Source organism: Arvicanthis niloticus, chromosome 8 (genome assembly GCF_011762505.2).
Source record: "Arvicanthis niloticus isolate mArvNil1 chromosome 8, mArvNil1.pat.X, whole genome shotgun sequence".
Classification (NCBI taxonomy): Eukaryota; Metazoa; Chordata; class Mammalia; order Rodentia; family Muridae; genus Arvicanthis; species Arvicanthis niloticus.
The window spans coordinates 55,021,084-55,032,959 of record NC_047665.1 but is presented as its reverse complement, the minus strand read 5'-3'; the positions used below and the strand labels follow the sequence as shown (position 1 = coordinate 55,032,959).

General features: G+C 37.4%; 1 pseudogene; it reads right to left on the bottom strand.

The window, feature by feature from the left end:
- Positions 1-368: 368 nt before the first annotated feature.
- Positions 369-2,766, bottom strand: LOC117713404 (solute carrier family 23 member 2 pseudogene; annotated as a pseudogene).
- Positions 2,767-11,876: the final 9,110 nt, after the last annotated feature.

Here is an 11,876-nt window from a genome sequence, read left to right as displayed (position 1 = left end):
GCTGTTTGTATTTTGATGCTAATTCTGCAGAGTGGATCACATGCTCAGGTGATTTCATGTGAACCTTCTTCCCATTTTAACTGGTCAAATAAAGGCTAGAGCCTGTGATTGGGCAGTGGAAGGGAAAGGTGAGGCTGGAGGTTTTACAGAGGGGAAAGAGGAAAGAGGAGGAGGCAGAAGAGGAGAAGGAGGAGACAGAGGAATATGGAGGAAGACAAGGTGGAAGGAAAATGGAGAAGAACCATGTTGACTCAAGAAGCTGCAAGTAGTAAGGGATCTCATAGCTGGGGAATAGAGTAGTGTAGTGATAAATCTGCCCAATCTAGGCATGCAACTTATAAATATTATTACTGAGTTGTGTGTTCTTTTCACAGGTTTATTGGGGTTGGAGATTTAGCACAACAACCTGCAAAAGTTGGGCTATTAGGCAGATATTTGAAACATCTGCATTTCAAAAATAGTGTTCATACCACAAATGGTAGGACTCCATTCCATAAATATTCTTATTCCCTTTGCTCATACCTGTCTTCCATTTCCTGCTTTTTATTTTCTCTAGGGTACTTGGGATAGAGTTGTCCAAAATACAAGCCACATGGCTTCTACAAACCTCAGAGTTGTAAGAAGGGAATTCAGCACATGATCAATTCAGGTTACACCTGTGATTAGAGGGTTTTGTCTAAGGTAACTTGGAAGAACAAGTCCAAAGAGGATAGAAATTTCAAGTACTAATAGGTTCCAAGAAGAATTCAAGTCAATGAACTGCAGGTTAGAGAGGCCATCTTTGATCATCCCAAAGAGCATGCAGAAGAGGGCTCTGAGCATGGTCTGGTAGGGGCCATGAAGAGGGCAATGAACTTGCCAACCATGGCCCAACCCAGCATAAGTGTTTCACTATACTGTGTCTCTCAGTTGCCAACCTTAGCAGTTTCCAAGATTCCAAAACTGGGACTGGAGGAGGTAGAGTTATTCCTAGCACCCAAAATACTGTAGAGAGTACAGGAAAGATCCTTTAACAAATACCACTGTTTATTACATGAACAGGAGGTGGTGGGTATTGGGAACAAGCAAACAAGAAAAGCAACCTGTGCTAAGTACTGCCATTTTGTTTCAGACTCCATTTATTCATAGGGGTAAACTAAGTTCAAGGTTCTAGGTTCTAGGGAAGTTGGGAACTTCCCAATAGCTGAATAGCTTCTGTTTTAAAAAGACAGTGGTCTGAGTCCAGCCTTCTCAGGGTCATCTTGTAAGAAAACAATTGTCTGAGTCCAGACATTTCAAGGACAACTTCCCTATCTTGCTGGCAGGGTTAAACTAAGTTCATGTTCCTAGGCCCAGGATTGGTGGAGAAATGTAACAATAACTTGGAACAGATGTTTATGGTTTGCAAGCTTAAATATTCTGCGACATTCTGGCTCCTTGTTGCAGGTCATCTCCTGAGTCTGTTCTGCAGCCCTGATTGATCAGTGATATCTTAATTACAATACGTTTTGTCATCTGCATTGACCTTGTGTTTGAGTTATGTTGGTTTCAAGTGGATTCCATAACAGTGGGGGGCAGGCAAGCCTGGCACAGGCATAGGAGTCACCAACAGACTCAAGGGTACTGGCTCTACCAGCACTGAGAATATCTGTGACAGCTCAGAAAGCTGGGAAACCTGAAGCATATTGCACACTGCACACTCCGCAGAAAACTCAACAGTCTGGAAAGTACCCTTTCCAAACAACTCTGCTCTAAACCTCTTCCAGGCAGCTCAGCTGGTTTCTTCTTGGCTGATCTGGTCTCAAGGTCTTTTATGCAGCTTTTTCCCTTTGACAGTCTTCTTGGCAGCTTGGTTTCTCTAGTTTCTGAGAGAGACTATCAGCTCTTGTTGCTTTATTATGGCAGGGAGGGGCCTGGCAAATCCAGTCAGTTTGGGGGAACTTCCTGATGCTATTTTTAGTTGCTTGCCTTCCTGCTTAAAGAGTGTTCCTGCAGGATGGAATATTTCAGTCTTGGGAGACCCAGTTACACAAACGATACTGTATCTCAAACTGTCACACAACAACTGTACCTCAACAGAGACCCAGGCAGGCCAAAGAGGCAGATGATAACTTCTATTAATGAAGACCTGATCCTCCTGGATCTGTCAGGTGTAAAGATACCACATATCCATGTTCAATAGCTCTGTGGTTTCATTGCCAACTGAAGAGGCATTAGATTTCCACTCATCTAAAGACAGGGTAGTTCAAGCATGGTCCCAAAATACAAAAGCGCTGGAAAGAAACAGGAGTAACCTGCATCCAAATGTTCCCAGTCTTGGATACATTCCCATACAGAAGAAAATGATCCTGAGGGGCTGGCTGGTAGCCCACTGCTCATATTCCAGACACATAACATCATCCAACAGAAAGGGTACCACAGTCATGCTGCTGAACCCTATCAGGTAGTACTGCAACCTCAGAAGTATGCACAAGTACCTGGGAGAACCATCTATAGTGAAATCATATCTGATTTCTAGGCCTCCAGACTTCCAGTGTTTTCCAGGTTCTCTACAAGAGAGTGCTTCTGTAAAACACTTTTCTCCATCGTTCTGATTGCCTTGAATTCACTATCTAGTTGTCCTGATCACCACTGGATGAGGTCACAGAATTGATCACCACTGGGTGAGTAAAGAAATCAGAATCTTTTGGCTTCCTCTTCATATGTGCCTTCTGTGCAATCTGCAGAGTCCACAAAACTGGATGTGGTGTTCTTGCTTATACCCAAGAAATCTACATAGCCAGGCATCTGGAGTGGCTGTGGTAAAGGCTTGGACAAGTCAAGAGCTCAGGCAGCTCTTTTAGTAACTGGAACACTGGATTCTTGGAGATTACTTTTGAAAGTGTCATCTCTTATTACTCAATTATGGCATCAGAATATCTGATGATGATCTGCAAGCTGCTGAATTAGGAAAGCTGGTGGTATAACTCATCCTGAGTCTGAGGTCCTGGGAAAATGCTCCTCTGTTGTCTGAAGACAGTAGAAGAGGGCTGCCCTAGCTTTAGAAGGCAGAGATTGCATCCCGCTTTTTAATCTGGGTTTTAGAAATTAAATTTAGGTTCTCTTGCTTTCAAGACAAGCACTTTACCAAACAAGCTACTTCACCACTCTGTGCACAGTCTTTTATTAATGTCCTAAAGATCTATTATGTTCTCTTTATTCATTCTGAGATATCTATCAAATCACAACACACACACACACACACACACACACACACACACACACACACACACACATACTCTGGAAAGTTTTGTTTCGAAAGTAATGCTTTGAAGAATTACCTCCAGTATCTAATATTCACTGTTCCTTTGTTGATGATTTAAACTGGAATTTTTATTGCACTAATGAATTTCATTATTTCTAAATTTTTTGTTTGTTTTTCCGTATCTCTCGTTCATAAATTTATAATTTATACATTGATTGATGTTGGCTGTAGGTGCTTTAGTGGAGAGAGAAGCTCACCAAGATGCTAAGCCTTCATTTTCTGAAGGAGCAGAGTGGTGTAGCCTCTCAGGGACGATTGACACCAAGCTATCTCACTCCAGTTACTTTATGCAAACATCATACAACATTAATTGGCTGGGAAAGGTTCCGGCTATGAAAGTTATCTTGCTCTTTGATGCTTATGAGAGCTGACAACCCACATAAATCTCAGTTTCTTTTAACCACACCTAGACATGGTCATACATAAGGTTTTCCAGGAGTGTCTTAGGACCAAGATTAGTGCAGCTGCAAGCTCTCATGTAGCACCAAATGTAGACATTCCAGAGAGACAACATTTCTTCAAGGTTTAAACAGTCTCTTAACAATTTCTCAGCCTCTAATGATTGACCCAAACATAGAAAAGGGTTTGCTGAAACATTTCATTCAAGACCAGACACAAGGGCTTTACTCTTCATTGCATTTAAAGCCAGACAGAAAGGCTTTACTATACAGATCACTGTATCTTCTTTTTGCTTCAAACAGATTTGTTAGGGGTAACAGTTATTGTTGGAGAGGTATAGAGTTGTATAGTAAATATAGCCTTTTGTTCATCTAATTGTGTAAGAGTATTATGCAGATATATCAGCATACATTTTAAAACCAGTAAAATTATCACCACAAACAGAACTATAAAAATCACAAGGGCAAGAAACTTATTAAAATGATTCATGGGATGAAATGAAGTTACAACATCTGGAAGACATTTTGTGACATTCATCCCTGTTAATTTAGGCAGTTCTTTGAAAATGGTTTTATATTTTTTGAAGCAAATCATAAATAATTTGAGAAAAGTTAGGATGACCCAACAAATACATTTTAACTTTTCCCAGCCATGTTTGTTGTCATTGAATCTTAAAGGCATCGTTCAATGAGAAGTAACATTGCAATCACATTTTACTTTCATTGGTTCCCGTAATAGTTCTAATTGATCTTCAATGAGTATTACAGCTTGCCACAATTTAGCTATTTTATCAATTATTTTTTTTGTCTATCTTATTTTGTTGAGTCCGAAGTTCATGAGAATACATAAAGCAGTCTTTAACAAATTCAGCAGTTTTGAACTTTTTTATGAAAAGCAACTCCAGCTTTAGTAGCCAATTTGATGATTCCTGGGACCACAGCAATTATCATTCCCACCATCCAAAGAGGTCTTCTTAATATTCTTTCAGCAAGCTTTTGTACTAGCATCATCACAGGTGAGTCTTGCCATGATCTCAACAACCTCATTGATATCCAGACTGCTGGTCTTGCTCTGAGAATATGTTCCCAAAAGAAACATTTTTTGTTTTTGTGTTTTTTTGAAACAGGGTTTCTCTGTGTAGTCCTGGCTGTCTTGTAACTCACTATGTAGACTAGGCTGGACTCAAACTCAGAAATCCACCTGCCTCTGCCTCCCAAGTGCTGGGACTAAAGGTGTGCGCCACCACTGCCTGGTTCCAAAGAAACATTTAACATTCTAACATTGACAAGATATGAAGAGTACAGCATGTACAAGTAATTATCAGGGTGGCATTGAGCAGTTCTTTTTAGTAACAGATAAAGTAATGACACAAAAGCCATAAAGGTGTGACTTTAATCTAAATTAAAGGGCAAATGAAATCTGTTATTATTATTAAAGTTTAACTTTTCTTTTTCTGCTGCAAGGAGGTGAAAAGCACTTTCCAACTTTCACAAATTAGTCTGTATAGATTTGTCAAATCGAAGTAGAGGACTTGACATTCCAACTCCATGCCATTCAATAGAGTTCCTGGTAGCAGAGACAACTTCCATGGTTTTATATGAATTGGACCATTGCCATTTCAATTTTGAACTAGAATATAGTCCTTGAAGATTGGAGGACACTCAAGCCTAAGGGCTCCAATCAATGACTCTTCTTTGGGAGATATTAACAAGCACTCAAGGATTTTTACCTATACATTGTTGCCAATGTGTCCAATCATAATTTTATTATTTACAGGATGGTAAATTTATGGAACTAGTAGCATTGATTATTTTTGTCCTTCAAATCCAAATGCATTAAGCATAAGAAGCCCTTTATAAGAATTTTTGGTAGTACTATAGTCAATTTTAGATAACCAATGTTGAGAAGTCATACTTAGACAATGAATTCTATTACCCATACAAATAAGAAAACTGTTTTTTATTCCCACAGTATAATTTATAATTTCTGTATCATCCTCTGCAGGTTGAATAGGTCTATGATTGTCATAAGAACCAGGTAGCCAAAATGATTCATTGACCATCTCAGGAATATCCATGTCTCCCTAACTTACTGCTATGTAAATTGGAGGATTAGGAATAAAAGCCTAATAAGTAAGATTTGTTCCTGTTCCTTGTACAGTTACCACAGACAATATGACAAGTAACCAGGTTGTAGTGCTTAAAGGCTTTCCAGACAGCAGGAGAATCAACCATCTGCTTTAAAATCTTTTTCATAAAGATCTTCCTTCTTCATAAGGACGTGCTATCAATGTCAGCAGCCAAGGCTTCTGAGACCTGTCTTGCTCATGTCAAATTTTAATTAGTTTTGATGGACTCCATTGTGTTTCTTTTCCTGTAGAAATAGACATAGCCTTGACCCCACTGTAAAAGCTTCCTTGCTTTTCTTTCTAATGTCAAGACAACTTTATAATACATTGGCTAATTTTCCTCAGCAGTGTTTTTTTTTTTTTTTTTTAAATTCAATGCCTTTCAACATCTGTTGTTCCTCTTTTATTAGCATTTAAAAATGTAATAGTTAAATAGTTAAAGTTAATAAGGCATTGTTCAGTTTATCTTAATATACCCTTGAATTTAATTTGAATTTAAAAATATTTCTTATGGCATTTTTGTCTATCATTTTTATTAACTCCTTTCACTTTAGAATCTGTTTCTGTAGACACATGAATCTTTTTTTTTTAATTGGATATTTTACTTATTTACATTTCAGATGTCATTCCCTTTTCCCATTTCCACTCCCTAGAAAACCCCTATCCTATCCCCACTCTTCCTTTTTGCTTTCATACCATTTTAATACATACAAGTATTAAGGTTGATTCTAGGTTGAGAAACTAGCAATACAATAGATGCAAATAGTCAAGGAACAAGTAAGACAATAAACACAAATTAGATTCATGAATCTTAGAAAGTTTCATATAACCTTATTTTGCATATTTATATGTGGCAATTTGCTTATTTGTTGGGATGAGTATCTCTTCCAAGCAATATTATGGCCTTCTTAGTAATCACCTCTCCTGACACTCTGTCTTAGGTTTATCTGTAATAAGTTTATTTCCAATTGTACTCCATAATATTAACTTCCACTGGCTCCCCTGTGATTGCTGAATTTGGACCTAATCCATGCCATTTGCAAGTCCAAGGTATCCATTGGCTTTTAAGCCTTACAAGTGGAAGGGCCTTTTGGTAATACAAGTAAGCTTGTTATAAAAACAGAGCATGCTGGCATGTCTTCTGTGCTTCTATACTGTGGAAGTAGAAGCTCTGTGAGGTAATGAGGCTTTATGAAGGTACTTTACTTTAAAACCATTTAACAGGTGAAGACTGTGGCCTACACCTTTAATCCCAGCATTAGGTAGGCAGAGGCATGAGAAGCTTTGTGAGTTTGAGGTCTATATAGAAAACTTCAGAACAATCAGAGATACCCAAAGAGACCCCGTCTCAAAACAAGTGAATGCACAAACAACAACAACTAAACAACAACTGGCAAACCACCAACCAACCAACCAACCAACCAACCAATAAAACAACAGAAAACATATTACATGCATTGTTCCAATTTGTAAAGGTTTTGTTTATTTATTTTTTAAAGGTTTTGTTTATGCACTGGTACAGTCCCTCATGTTCCATAGAAAAAGGTAGGAGTATGGAGCACAGCTCCCTTCAGTGGGCCTCACATCAACCACATGTAATCTGACCAACTGTGAATTTGACTGGTGCAGTGTATACCCACAGATGCAACCTTCATCATAATTATTTTTGTCCTTATCTGCTCTCCGTCTGATGGCATCTGCCTAGGGTTGAATCTCAGATAAATTTTAGCTGCTATCGTTTTAGAATGGATCATTGACTGGTTCCCAACCTTTTCTGAAGATAAATTATTCACCAGTGTTTGGGAATTGGTTCATGGCTGGAGCAGCTGTACACTCGTCTCTGCTAGCCTACAGTATTGTTAAGTGGAAGAGCAGCAACTCAAGTGCTACAAAGTTGTGGAATTGATGCTGGGAGCTACAAAACAAATAAACAAACAAATAAAAAAACCCCAACAGTCAAAAAAATAACAATAACAGAAAAGGCACATATAGATTCTAGGCCTAGTATTTGTTTTAGAAGCTAGATCTACACTGCGGAGCTCCCTGGCTCCCTGTTCTTGCACCTCTCTAAGTGGGTATATGCTCTTACTCTTATCTCTGGTAGTGTTTTTATGCTACAAGTGTTGGGGTACTTTATGTGTCTTGAGGTTTCCCTGTTCTGCTTTTTCATTCCATTTCTCATTCACAGCTTCCCACTTCTGCACACAGCTGTCTGTCTGTTGTTTGGGTCTAGGTCAGGGAGAAATGCTTTTATTCTACCATTTGGGTCACTACTCACTAAATTTAAAGGGTATTGTTGTACATTTTAATGGAATGTAGACTTCCAGGATATGAGAAATATTGTTTAAATTTCTAGACCAGTTGGTGGGAATCAAAGAGAAACAGTGGAGGAGGTGACCTTGGCTGCTGTGGTAGTTTTAAGCCTTGTGGCTTTGTTTCCTGTATTGGCTTATGTGGGTAGAAAGAGGACTCATCATCACATGATGAGGAGCTTGCTCAGCACCCATCATTAGTCTGAGGATATGTCGCATAAGCCAGGATCTGGGACAGAAGCTGTAACCTGTACTTTGCCCCTAATTTGTAAAATACCATAGTTTTTATATGAAGCTTATGATTGTTACCACCCTCTTAGTTTTCTGTGTCCAGCCTAAACCTCAAAATAAAGAACAACCATAAACAACAAGGACTTTGTCAGGGTATGTGGGTTTTGCTAAGAAAAGACACATTGCTGCTCATTCTCAAACACAGGGGGAATGCAGAACAGACACCCTCCTACATTGCTCATATCACAGTACCTGTACTTCTCAGTTTCTACTCCGGTCTGTGCTTCTTTTAAGTTTTCTTTCATGAACTCGCTCATAGACTGTCTCATGTCTTTTTTCATCAATGTCCATAGTAACCTGCTCATGTTTTCACAGTCTTCAGTTTCCGGATGTCTAAACTGGAAATTACACTCCAAAGGAATCTAAATATGTGTCATTGGCCTAGCCCTAGGCTCAACCGACACACTGTCTTTTTATGCACTCAGGTGCATAAAAATTGGAACGCCAAAGTAACGTGTGTGTGAAATCCAACTCATCCTCATCCTGGGAAAATGTGTTCTGTTCTCATCTTCTCATCCTCCATTTGTTGGCCTCACTAAATTTCGGGAGACAACCTGGAGGCCACTGCTTTCCTCCTTGGTATGTGTGTGATATGTTATAGCCAGCCCTGTTGACTCTATTCTTGAAGAAAAGCAAAGTTCACCATTTTATACTAAGCAAAGCAGTTTCACATTTGGACAGTTGAAAGTGTTATGTTTCTACCTGGAAACCCTAAACAAATTGTTAACTCAATGATTCCATTGCCTTTTTATATATAAACATATTTCTCAGTTTCAGAGGTAATATAATTTATTACCTCTATTTTCTATTCTAGAAAAGTGAAAAATATGTCATTTTATGAATCATTCAAAACCTGCATTTTCAAGAAAAGTGACAATGATTTGCAAGTATCCCTTTTCAGTTATGCATAAACTATGACCACAAATGTTTAACTTTGTAACGTTAAATATAAGACAACACAAACAACACCAAAATCAACACAAGTAACACACACCATCAATAATTACTTTAAATATCAATGACCTCAATTCTCTAATCAAAAGATACAGGTTTACTAAATGGATCAAGAAACAAAGCCGACTCACCTTTTGTCTATAAGAAACACATTTTATTTTTAAAGATATGTGCTGACTTAGAAAAAAATGTTGGACAATTAAACAGGAAGAGTAAGCAAGAGGGTGCTACTATTCTAATAGCTGAAAAAAATAGACTAAAAAACCGGAGAGATGAAAAGTACTTGTCATTCAAATCTGAGAAACAGTTAACCAAAAGGGTATTACTATACCAAATGTAGATATAGATATAGATATAGAAAAATATAGGTATAGATAGATATCAAACTTTTGGGTGTCTAATATCATAAAAGAAAAACACTACAACTGGATCCAGAGACATAGATTACATCAGTTCATTAGTGGATGATTTGAATGTTCCACTTTCTCCAATAGCCAGTTAATCAGACAAAAAAAATAGAAGACCAAGATTTTCATACATCAAATAGACTTAAAACTTTTATAAAAATTGGACCCAAACATCAGAGAATAAATATTCTACTCAGTAATACATGGAATTTCTTCTAAAATAAACCATAATCTGGGACACAAAATAAATCTTTACAAATTCAGAAAGATTGAAATGACTCACTTTCTTAACAAAAAATGCAATGACATTTACAATTGGCAACAGACAGATTTCTAGTAAATAGACAGTTTACTGGAAATTTACAAGGGAAATTTATATTTCTAAGTGCCTGCAAGAAAAAAATCTGAAGGATCACAAATAAATGGCTTAGTGATACAACTCAAAATTTGGAACACAAGAAAAACCAATAGAAAATATAAAATAATAAAAATCAGAGTAGACATCAGTAAACTGAAAAAGGAAAATGATATGAGTAAAAAAATAAACAACAAATCTGAGGGCTAGGGTCATGATACTTTCTGACTACTTTATTTGGTTCTTTAAACTTTACTTCCATTCTTCAACTCAATCCCTTCCATCTCCTCAAATCTAGGTAGGCAAGAAAGAAGGTTGGGAGGGAAGGGCATTGATCTCATTAGACTACATCCTGCTGATTAGGGGCATCAAATTCCTAGAGGCAAGTCCAATCTTCATCACCAGGATATCATCATCCAACAATCTAACAAACCAGCAAACAGCAAAGAGAACAGCAGGGACCAGCAGCAGAGAGCACACCTGCAGGATGACCAGCAGCCTCCATGGGGCTCTAGCATTTGTACCCTCAAGAAAACCAAGAAATCCAAATCTGCATCTGGCAAAAATCATGCCCCTGCTAGAGGACAAGACAATTATACTTAGTGGTTGTGGGCAATTTGAACCATCTCTATATTGCACACCTGGAATTAAAACAAAAATAATTACATAACTGGGATCTTAGGAAATAAAAAATTCTCACTACAGGCTAGTTCTGTGAAAAAAGAAATGTGATCAACAGACCATTGCTGGCCCAAATAACCAAGAGAGGACCCAAACTAGCACATTCAGAAATGAACAGAAAAACATTACAATAGACAGAAAATGTTCAGAGTATTGTTTTATATTTTAAGTATTTTAAATATTTAAATTTCTCATTTGGTTTTAAAAACAATATTTTAAAATTTTATTTTGTTTTAAGAGCAGCATTTCAAAAACCTGTAGTCTATTAAGCTGAGAAACATAACAGAAATGGATGAATTTCAAGATCCAGTCAATTTACCAAATTAAAAAAAGAAGTCAACAGCCTAAATAGACCTATAACAAATGAAAGAATTGAAATAGTAATAAAAATCTTTACAGATTAAAAAAATCAGGGCCAGAAGGATATTATAGCAAAATTGTACCAGCGCTTCAATAAATACCTACAGTCAATCATCTTAGAGCTTGAAGAAGGAGGAGGAGGGGATAAGAGAGGGTGGAGAATGGAAAAGAGGGTGAGGAGGAAGAGAAAGAGGAGGAAGAGAAAAACAGAAACTGAAAATATTTTGTTTTTTAGGACACAGTTAAAAAGTTAGTAGTCTTTGGTTTTGTTCTTTACTTAATTCTAGACTCTAGAGAGTCATAATGTGTGAAATTCTCAGGATATTTTCTTAATAACCTGTATATGATATAAAATGTTTTGTTTTATGAAATATATAACAAAACTCATTATGATGCAAAAATTTTATACCAAGAACAAAAAATTCTGGTGCTGGCTATATGGCATATAGTTAAGAGAGCTTGTTCTGTGTCAGAGGACCAGAGTTCAGGCCAGTCATTCCCAGCAAGCTATTTCCAAATACTTAGAACTCCAGCTCCAGGGAATACAACGTCTACTTCCCACTGCCATGTGCACTTGTATACACAGAGAGAGATGGAAGAAAAGAGGAGGAGAAATAAAATAAATATTAAAAACAATTCTGACAGTTTCTAGCTGTTGGTAATTATTCAATGTTATAATTACTAAAGTAATATGGAAACCATGAAG